The sequence below is a fragment of the Pseudophryne corroboree genome, unplaced genomic scaffold, assembly GCF_028390025.1.
Source record: "Pseudophryne corroboree isolate aPseCor3 unplaced genomic scaffold, aPseCor3.hap2 scaffold_734, whole genome shotgun sequence".
Taxonomy (NCBI): domain Eukaryota; kingdom Metazoa; phylum Chordata; class Amphibia; order Anura; family Myobatrachidae; genus Pseudophryne; species Pseudophryne corroboree.
In genome coordinates, this window is record NW_026970315.1 from 127,342 (window position 1) to 138,273 (window position 10,932).

At 48.6% G+C, this 10,932-nt stretch overlaps 1 non-coding gene across 1 annotated transcript; it reads right to left on the reverse strand.

Annotated features, from left to right (window-relative positions):
• Positions 1–5,346: 5,346 nt before the first annotated feature.
• LOC135040220 (U1 spliceosomal RNA) lies at positions 5,347–5,512 on the reverse strand. Its single transcript, XR_010234154.1, has one exon. It is a non-coding gene; the product is annotated as a U1 spliceosomal RNA (small nuclear RNA).
• Between the last annotated feature and the right edge of the window lie 5,420 nt (positions 5,513–10,932).

The following is a 10,932-nucleotide window of genomic DNA, read 5'->3' on the forward strand; positions in this document are numbered from 1 at the left end:
CTGACTGACACTTGTCTCTGGTAGCACCCCCGAACGTCCTACAATTAATATTTAATATAACTGATGGACATTTATTGGGGCCTCTTCTTACAAATATTTAGAATTTAATAGCTGGTGCAGAACACATCCCCTTCCCCCCATTCCCTGTATATCTGGATTCACCAAGGAAATGCTGATACTGACTCCAAGAAGAAAGGGAGTCTCTTCCCTATGAAGGTGAAGCCTTGTTTGGCGACGGCCTAGTTAATTTGATCTCGGCAGCTCCCGCAGGTAAGTCAACCTTCTTGCACTATGTTCCCTCTCAACGGATAAAGACGCATCATTATCTGATGCAGTCATTTCGGCCCAATAGATATGCAAGAAGTTAAGATTCCCCTTTCTTTGCAGGTAGAGGAAGGAGAAGAGGGAAGAGGTCTGTAGCCTCTTCAAGATTGCAGGAGCAGAGATTGTCCTCTGCTTCTGCCAAATCCACTGCATGACGCTAGGGCTTTCTTGCAGGAGCCCGCACCAGTGGGGGCACGTCTAAAACTCTTCTGTCAGTTCTGGATTCATTCGGACCTGGACTCGTGGGTTTTATAAATAGTGTCCCAAGGGTACAAACTGGGGTTTCAAGACATTCCCCCTCACCGATTGTTCAATTCAGCCTTAGTCAGCAGGGAGAAGGTTTTTATTCAAGCCGCTTCGTGGTCCCGAAGCCGGACGGCTCAGTCAGACCAATCTGAAATCTGAAATCCCTCAATTTCTACCTAAAGAAATTCAATTTCAAGATGGAATCTCTCACGGTAGTGATCTCCAGTCCGGAGGAAGGAGATTTCATGGTTTTGGTAAACTTAAAGGATGCCTACTTACATGTTCCCATTTAGCCACTGCATCAAGCTACCTGAGGTTTGCAATTCAGGATTGTCATTACTAATTTCAGACGTTGCCATTTGGTCTGTCCACGGCTCCGAGGATTTTCACCAGGGTGATGGCGGAAATGATGGTTCTCCTTCGCAAGCAAGGAGTCACAATTATCCCGTACTTGGATGTTCTCCTGATAAAGGCGAGATCCAGGGACCAGTTGGTGCAAAACATTGCACTCTCCCTGACAGTTCTTCAACAACATGGTTGGCTCCTAAACTTGCCAAAATCGCAGTTGGTCCCAATGACGCGGTTGTTGTTTTTGGGAGTGATACTGGACACAGAAGAGGTTTTCCTCCAGTGGAAAGGCTATGGAGATCCAGAGTCTGGTCAAACAAATTCTGAAACCAGCAAGAGTGCTAATCCATCAATGCATTCGGTTGCTGGGGAAAATGGTTTTGGCCTACGAGGCCATTCAGTTTGGCAGGTTCCATGCCAGAGTGTTCCAGTGGGACCTGTTGGTCAAGTGGTCCGGATCCCACTTACACATGCACCGGAGGATAATCCTGTCTTCCAAGACCAGAATCTCACTCCATTGGTGGCTGCACAGTTCTCACCTCCTAGAGGGGCGATGGTTCGGGATCCAGGACTGGATCCTAGGGACCACGGATGCAACCCTTTCGAGGTGGGGAGCAGTCACACAGGGGGAAAACGTCCAAGGAAGATGGTCAAGTCAGGAAAGTTGTCTCCACATAAATGTTCTGGAGTGAAGGGCCATTTAATAACAGCAGACACAGTACACACTGGGACGGGTGCCCAGCATCCTCTACGGACTAAGAGAAAATGATTTACCGGTAGGTATTAAAATTTTAGTTTCTCTAATGTCCTAGAGTATGCTGGGGACTCCGTAAGGACCATGGGGATAGACGGGCTCCGCAGGAGACATGGGCACTTTAAGAAAGACTTTAGTTCTGGGTGTGCACTGGCTCCTCCCTCTATGCCCCTCCTCCATACCTCAGTTTGATACTGTGCCCAGTTGAGACTGGGTGCTTTTCAGGAGCTCTCCTGAGCTTTCTGACAGAAAGTATTTTGTTAGGTTTTTAATTTTCAGGGAGCACTGCTGGCAACAGACTCCCTGCATCGAGGGACTGAGGGGAGAGAAGCAGCCCTACTCTCTGAGTTGCAAGGTCCTGCTTCTTAGGCTACTGGACACCATTAGCTCCAGAGGGATTGGTACGCAGGATCTCACCCTCGCCGTCTGTCCTAGAGCCGCGCCGCCGTCCCCCTCGCAGATTCAGAAGATAGAAGCCGGGTGAGTATGAGAAGAATGGAAGACTTCAGAGGCGGCAGAAGAGTTCATGATCTTCACTGAGGTAACGCACAGCACTGCAGCTGTGCACCATTGCTCCCATACACCTCACATACTCCAGTCACTGTAAGGGTGCAGGGCGCAGGGGGGGCGCCCTGGGCAGCAATATAAACCTCTTTTTGGCAAAAATATAACATATATACAGCTGGGCACTGTATATGTATGAGCCCCTGCCAATTTTACAGTTTAAGCGGGATAGAAGCCCGCCGCCGAGGGGGCGGGGCTTCTCCCTCAGCACTCACCAGCGCCATTTTTTCTCCACAGCACCGCTGAGAGGAAGCTGCCCGGACTCTCCCCTGCTTATACCATGGTAGACAAGAGGGTTGAAAAGAGAGGGGGGGCACATAATTCGGCGCAAATGACATACAGCAGCGCTACTGGACAAACATTAAGTTACTGTGTTATTCCTGGGTTATATAGCGCTGGGGTGTGTGCTGGCATACTCTCTCTCTCTGTCTCTCCAATGGGCCTTGTGGGGAAACTGTCTTCAGAAAAAGCATTCCCTGTGTGTGTGGTGTGTCGGTACACGTGTGTCGACATGTCTGAGGAAGAAGGCTATATTAGAGAGGAGCGGGAGCAAATGAATGTGGTGTCTCCGCCGACACCTGATTGGATGGATATGTGGAATGTTTTAAATGCTAGTGTAAACTCATTGCACAAAAGATTAGACAAGGCTGAAGCTTCGGGACAGTCAGGGTCTCAACCCATGCCTGATCCTATGTCGCAGGGACTGTCAGGGTCTCATAAGTGCCCACTATCCCAGATTGTTGATACAGATACCGACACGGATTCTGACTCCAGTGTCGATTACGTTGATGCAAAGTTACAGCCAAAATTGGCAAAATCCATTCGATATAGGATTATGGCAATAAAAGATGTTTTACACATTACAGAGGAAACCCCTGTCCCTGACAAGAGGGTACATATGTACAAGGGAAAGAAGCCTGAGGTAACCTTTCCACCCTCACACGAGCTGAATGAGTTATGTGAAAAAGCTTGGGAATCTCCAGATAAAAGACTGCAGATTTCCAAAAGGATTCTTATGGCGTATCCTTTCCCATCAACGGATAGGTTACGATGGGAATCCTCCCCTAGGATGGACAAAGCATTAACACGCACAGCTACAGCTGGAAAATCAATTTTTTTACCTTATGTTCCCTCACAGCATAAGAAAGCTCTGCATTATCAAATGCAGTCCTTTCGGTCACAAAGAAACAAGAAAGTGCGAGGTGCGTCCTTTCTTGCCAGAGGTAGGGGCAGAGGAAAAAAGATGCACAACACAGCTAGCTCCCAGGAACAGAAGTCCTCCCCGGCCTCTACAAAATCTACTGCATGACGCTGGGGCTCCACTGGCGGAGTCCGGCCCATGTGATGTCATGCAGCCGCTCTGACCACGCCTCCTGTTTCTCCGTTGCCGACCCAATATTGAAACCCTGCCCCCGCACCGCTCCATCTCCGACTTGGAAATGGAGTGTTGTTGACCCCCCTTCCCCCCCCTGCACCGATTGACAGGCAGAGGCGATCGCATTATCTGCAGGCGGATGCGTATGCTCTTAGCAATTTTTGCAGTTGGATTGCTTATTGCGATTGCAATCCAACCTGAATCAGGCCCTATTACCTATCACAATGCACTGCGGGTAGTACAAAATGGGGTTAATATAGGAGAAAACCCCCCAGAGCTGTGCTCCTTAACTGTCCCTGGTGGCTAGTGGAGCAGCTGCCCAGTAATCAGTGTCCACGCCAGTGCGCACACGGCCCGCCCCCTACAGCCACGCTGGATCACGGTATAAAGTGGGCACAGAAGCCCCTTACCACCCTTTCATCAGCGGCCTCGTGATCCCGGAGGGCGGTGTGTGTGTGACTGACCTTAGGAAGAAACCGGAGCCTCCGCTGCAGTGACCCAGCAACCGGGGCACTGGAGTATACTGTGCCGCTGGGAGTGATGGAGCTGCAGTAAATATGTCTATTAGACCTAGCCTGCTGCAGCCCTTGTAGATTCTTATTAAAAAAGTTCTTCTTTTCTTGTCAAAATTAATAGCTAAGAATAGAATGCCTGAGGCAGCCCCCTGTTAAGTGGCCTGCTACTGAAGGCACCAACTACAAACTGAGCTCCCTGTTCATGGAAGCGAGGTTATAGAGGAGGGGGCGCTGAGTATCTTGGGAACAGTCAAAAGCTTTGAGCTTGTTGGTGCCTCAGATCAAGATCCTACTCTACACCCCAATGTGAATCCTTGTGGAGTCCAGTGTACCCCACAGAAGAAATGAATGTGTCACACCAATTGGCAGCAACATTAGAATAGCTGCTGATGGGCACAATTGAGAAAGGTAGGGGGGGAAACATTTGAATCCAGCACATATATGTAATTTGAATATGTAATTTGTACCTTCCTACTTTAAAATGTAATGGATGAACCTCACCCTGTGAGAACTATCTTCATGATCAAGAGATCTCATACGCAAGAAAAGCATGTGTTGGGATAGGGCTGTGGAGGGCGGCTGCTCGAGCACACCCCCGTCAAGTTAAGGAGATTCAACTGAGGAAGCACAAGGGAACTCTTGTCTGAGGACAACAACTGCAGGGAGACCACATCTTTTCAGATGAAAATGAGAGGGCGGAAGGCTGCCTAATACTGAAGCACCCTCAAACATCAAACCATATGCAACAACTAGTACAAGCATTCCTGGGGAAAGGTCTGCAGCAGACGGATTTGCATACGGTGATGTCATCCAAGCAGTGGGCCAAAGTTGGCTGGAACCCTCATCTGCATATGAAAAGAGAAAAGGGGCGCTTGGATGACCCCTAGTTCGCAATGAACACCCCCCACCCTCCTTTGGTGTGGGGCTCATGTTGGCCATGCCCCAGCCCCTGAAGCATTCAAGCTGATTTCTTGCAGCAGCTGGGCACTGTAACAGCTCCAGAGCTGCTCTGTAAGGCAAATAAAAGGGTGTGGGCCCTGCAACACCACCTGTAGTTCGCATTGTGCGTTGGAAGGCACAAAGTAAGCAGACTGGAGAAGTCAGGATAGTGCGCAAGGGCATAGAAGGGAGGGGCTCAAGAAAAGAGAAGTGGAAACAGACAGCAAACTAGGCTGGAGAGAGACCTGAGACAATGAGATCTAAATTATACCAGAGCCAACCAGGGGAAAGCACAAATGCAGTCCCCCCCCCTACCACAAATTATGCAGTCGAGATTCCCACATTTGGGGAAATCACAGAGGTCAGCATACCCAGAATGCAATGAATGAACCTCACCCTGGGAAAACAATCTTCATGACCATGGTATCACCTAAGCAAAATAAGTATGATTTGAGATAGGGCTGGGGAGGGCCGCTGCTCAGGCACACCTCCGTCAAGTAAAGGAGATTCAACTGAGGCAGCACAAGGGAACTCTCATCTGGGGACAACAACTGCAGGGAGAACACATTTTCAGACGAATGTGTGAGGGCAGAAGGCTGCCTAATACTGAAGCACCCCCCAAACAACAAACCAAATGCAACAACTAGTGCAAGCATTCCTGGGGGAAGGCCTGCAGCAGATGGATTCGCATATGGTGATGTCATCCAAGCAATGGGTATAGTTGGCTGCAACCCTCGTCTGCATATGAAAAAAGAAAATGGTCACGCAGGGCATGGCGGCCTTTGTGGGGTTGCGCTTGGATGACCCCTAGATCGCTTTATACACCCCCATCAGTGTGGGGCTCATGTTGGCCATGCCCCAGCCCCTGAAGCATTCAAGCTGATTTCTTGCAGCAGCTGGACCCAGTAACAGCTCCAGAGTTGCTCTACAAGACAAGTAAAAGGGTGTGAGCCATGCAGCACCACCTGTAGTTTGCATACACACATATATAGGACAGCATCTCTTATATGCCCCAGGGGCAATAAAATAGTATCCTTATCTAGGGTATCCGTCCATGCCGCTACAGCACTACACATACACACCCAGGCCGACGCAATTGCCGGTCTGAGTAAGGTACCTGAATGTGTATAAATGGACTTCAGGGTAATCTCCTGTTTGCGGTCAGCAGACTCTTTGAGGGTAGCCGTATCCTGGGACGGGAGGGCTAACTTCTTGGATAAGCGTGTTAATGCTTTGTCCACCCAAGGGGAGGATTCCCATCGTAACCTATCCGTTATTGGGAAAGGATACGCCATAAGAATCCTTTTGGAAATCTGCAGGAGATTCCCAAGCTTTTTCACATAACTCGTTCAGCTCGTGTGAGGGGAAAAGGTTACCTCAGGCTTCTTTCCCTTGTACATATGTACCCTCTTGTCAGGGATAGGGGGCTCCTCTGTGATGTGCAAAACATCTTTTATTGCCATAATCATATATCAAATGTATTTTGCCAATTTTGGCTGTAACTTTGCATCATCGTAATCAACACTGGAGTCAGAATCCGTGTCGGTATCTGTGTCAACAATCTGGATAGTGGGCACTTATGAGACCCTGACAGTCCCTGCGACATAGGATCAGGCATGGGTTGAGACCCTGACTGTCCCAAAGCTTCAGCCTTGTCTAATCTTTTGTGCAATGAGTTTACACTAGCATTTAAAACATTCCACATATCCATCCAATCAGGTGTCGGCGGAGACACCACATTCATTTGCTCCCGCTCCTCTCTAATATAGCCTTCTTCCTCAGACATGTCGACACACGCGTACCGACACACCACACACACAGGGAATGCTTTTACTGAAGACATTTCCCCCACAAGGCCCTTTGGCAGAGCTGGCCCTAACCAATATGATGCCCTAGGCAAGATTTTGCCTGGTGCCCCCTAGCACCACCGCTGGTTCCGCCTCTGACCTTGCACCTCTTTCCCAGCACCATCAACCCTCACCCATAACAGTACTTATTTTGGTGTTTGTACCCCCTATATTTTAAACAGGAACAGTTCGCACATTTGGCGCACAGTCCAAAAAGGGGTGTGTTTTTGCTGGCAATGGGCATGTCCACACAATAGTACCCCCAATTAAAATTCCGCCACACAGTACTGCAATTTTATTCACATTTGATCACGCGATAGTGTCCATAATTCACATTACATCACACAGTAGTATCACTTTACCTTATAAACGTTACTTCTCACAGTAGTGCTCCTTATTCACATTACATCACACTGAATTGCTCCTTATTTACATTACACCACACCCTATTGCTCTTTATTCACATTAGACGACACAGTAAATGCCCTTTCTATACGCAACGCTACATATTAGAGCACCTTATACACATAATGCCACACATTAGTAATGCACTTATACACATAATTCCACACAGTAATGCCCCTTACACATATGAGACACATCATTAATGTCCTTATAAACATAATGCGTCTTACACATTATGACAACCTTTATTAATGCCCTTTTACACATAATGGCCCTCATTCCGAGTTGTTAGCTCGCAAGCTGCTTTTAGCAGCATTGCACACGCTAAGCCGCCGCCTACTGGGAGTGAATCTTAGCTTATCAAAATTGCGAACGAAAGATTAGCAGAATTGCGAATAGACACTTCTTAGCAGTTTCTGAGTAGCTCCAGACTTACTCGACAACTGTGATCAGTTCAGTCAGTTTCGTTCCTGGTTTGACGTCACAAACACACCCAGCGTTCGCCCAGACACTCCCCCGTTTCTTCAGACACTCCCGCGTTTTACCCAGAAACGGCAGCGTTTTTTCACACACACCCATAAAACGGCCAGTTTCCGCCCAGAAACACCCACTTCCTGTCAATCACACTACGATCAGCAGAACAAAGAAAAAACCTCGTAATGCCGTGAGTAAAATACCTAACTGCATAGCAAATTTACTTTGCGCAGTCGCAGAGCGAACATTGCGCATGCGCAATTAGCGGAAAATCGCTGCGATGCGAAGAAAATTACCGAGCGAACAACTCGGAATGACCACCCTTGCGCATGCGCAATTAGCGGAAAATCGCTGCGATGCGAAGAAAATTACCGAGCGAACAACTCGGAATGACCACCAATGTCCCTTACACATATGCCGCACATTATTAATGCCCTTATACACATAATGACACAAATAGTGCCCCTTACACATATGTTGCACATTATTAATGCATTTTTACATGACACACATAATGCTCCTTACTCATATTCCGAACACTACTGCACAATCAACCCACTCACATGCACACAGCACTCACACTGCCACTAACACTGTGACCTCTGCCTCTGCTTGGATACAGATGTGTCCTCATAAATCTTGCCTCAATGCTAACGTTGGGGCACCTTTTTTTTATTAAAATGCATCTTATTTGCATTGCTATGTTGTTAGGATGCACACGCAGCTTCTGCCGATTAAAATGATATGCAGCACGCCTATATACTGTGTGAGACTGTGGCTGTATCTGCATATGAAATGCTACACACAGAATATAGGCATGCCGCATATCATTTTAATCAGCAGAAGTTGCTGATGCCCCTAGGCATATCAAATGCCCTAGGCAATTGCCTAGTTTGCCTATGCCTATGGCCGGCTCTGCCCTTTGGAGAGACGGAGAGAGAGTATGCCAGCACATACCCCAGCGCTATATAACCCAGGAATAGCACAGTAACTTAATGTTTGCACAGTAGCGCTGCTGTATGTAATTTGCGCCAAATTATGTGCCCCCCCCCCCCTCTCTTTTCAACCCTCTTGTCTACCGTGGTATAAGCAGGGGAGAGTCCGGGGAGCTTCCTCTCAGCGGTGCTGTGGAGAAAAAATGGCGCTGGTGAGTGCTGAGGGAGAAGCCCCGCCCCCTCGGCGGCGGGCTTCTGTCCCGCTTAAACTGTACAATTGGCGGGGGCTCATACATATATACAGTGCCCAGCTGTATATATGTTATATTTCTGCCAAAAAGAGGTTTATATTGCAGCCCAGGGCGCCCCCCCTGCGCCCTGCACCCTTACAGTGACCGGAGTATGTGAGGTGTATGGGAGCAATGGCGCACAGCTGCAGTGCTGTGCGTTACCGCAATGAAGATCATGAAGTCCTCTGCCGCCTCTTAAGTCTTCTTTTCTTCTCATACTCACCCGGCTTCTATCTTCCGGCTCTGCGAGGGGGACGGCGGCGCGGCTCTGGGACGGACGGCGAGGGTGAGATCCTGCGTACCAATCCCTTTGGAGCTAATCCCTTTGGAGCTAATGGTGTCCAGTAGCTTAAGAAGCAGGACCTTGCAACTCGAAGAGTAGGGCTGCTTCTCTCCCCTCAGTCCCTCGATGCAGGGAGTCTGTTGCCAGCAGTGCTCCCTGAAAATTAAAAACCTAACAAAATACTTTCTGTCAGAAAGCTCAGGAGAGCTCCTGAAAAGCACCCAGTCTCCACTGGGCACAGTATCAAACTGAGGTATGGAGGAGGGGCATAGAGGGAGGAGCCAGTGCACACCCAGAACTAAAGTCTTTCTTAAAGTGCCCATGTCTCCTGCGGAGCCGTCTATCCCTATGGTCCTTACGGAGTCCCCAGCATCCTCTAGGACGTTAGAGAAAATAGGATTTTAATACCTACCGGTAAATCCTTTTCTCTTAGTCCGTAGAGGATGCTGGGCACCCGTCCCAGTGCGTACTGTGTCTGCAGTTATTAAATGGCCCTTAACTCCAGAACATTTATGTGGAGACAACTTTCCCGACTTGACCATCTTCCTTGGACATTTTCCCCCTGTGTGACTGCTCCCCAGCCTCGGAGGGTTGCATCTGTGGTCCCTAGGTTCCAGTGCTGGATCCCGAACCATCGCCCCTCTAGGAGGTGAGAACTGTGCAGCCACCAATGGAGTGAGATTCTGGTCTTGGAAGACAGGATTATCCTCCGGTGCATGTGTAGGTGGGATCCGGACCACTTGTCCAACAGGTCCCACTGGAACACTCTGGCATGGAACCTGCCAAACTGAATGGCCTCGTAGGCCACAACCATCTTCCCCAGCAACCGAATGCATTGATGGATTAACACTCTTGCTGGTTTCAGAATTTGTTTGACCAGACTCTGGATCTCCATAGCCTTTCCCCTGGAAGAAAACCTCTTCTGTGTCCAGTATGACTCCCAAAAACAACTACCGCGTCATTGGGACCAACTGCGATTTTGGCAAGTGTAGGAGCCAACCATGTTGTTGAAGAACTGTCAGGGAGAGTGCAATGTTTTGCACCAACTGGTCCCTGGATCTCGCCTTTATCAGGAGATCATCCAAGTACGGGATAATTGTGACTCCTTGCTTGCGAAGGAGAACCATCATTTCCGCCATCACCCTGGTGAAAATCCTCGGAGCCGTGGACAGACCAAACGGCAATGTCTGAAATTGGTAATGACAATCCTGAATTGCAAACCTTAGGTAGCTTGATGCAGTGGCTAAATGGGAACATGTAAGTAGGCATCCTTTATGTCTACCAAAACCATGAAATCTCTTTCCTCCGGACTGGAGATCACTACCCTGAGAGATTCCATCTTGAAATTGAATTTCTTTAGGAAGAAATTGAGGGATTTCAGATTTTAGATTGGTCTGACTGAGCTGTCCGGCTTCGGGACCACGAAGAGGCTTGAATAAAAACCTTCTCCCTGCTGACTAAGGCCAATTTGAACAATCGGTGAGGGGGAACGTCTTGAAACCCTAGTTTGTACCCTTGGGACACTATTTGTAAAACCCACGAGTCCAGGTCCGAATGAATCCAGAACTGACTGAAGAGTTTTAGACGTGCCCCCACTGGTGTGGGCTCCTGCAAGAAAGCCCCAGCGTCATGC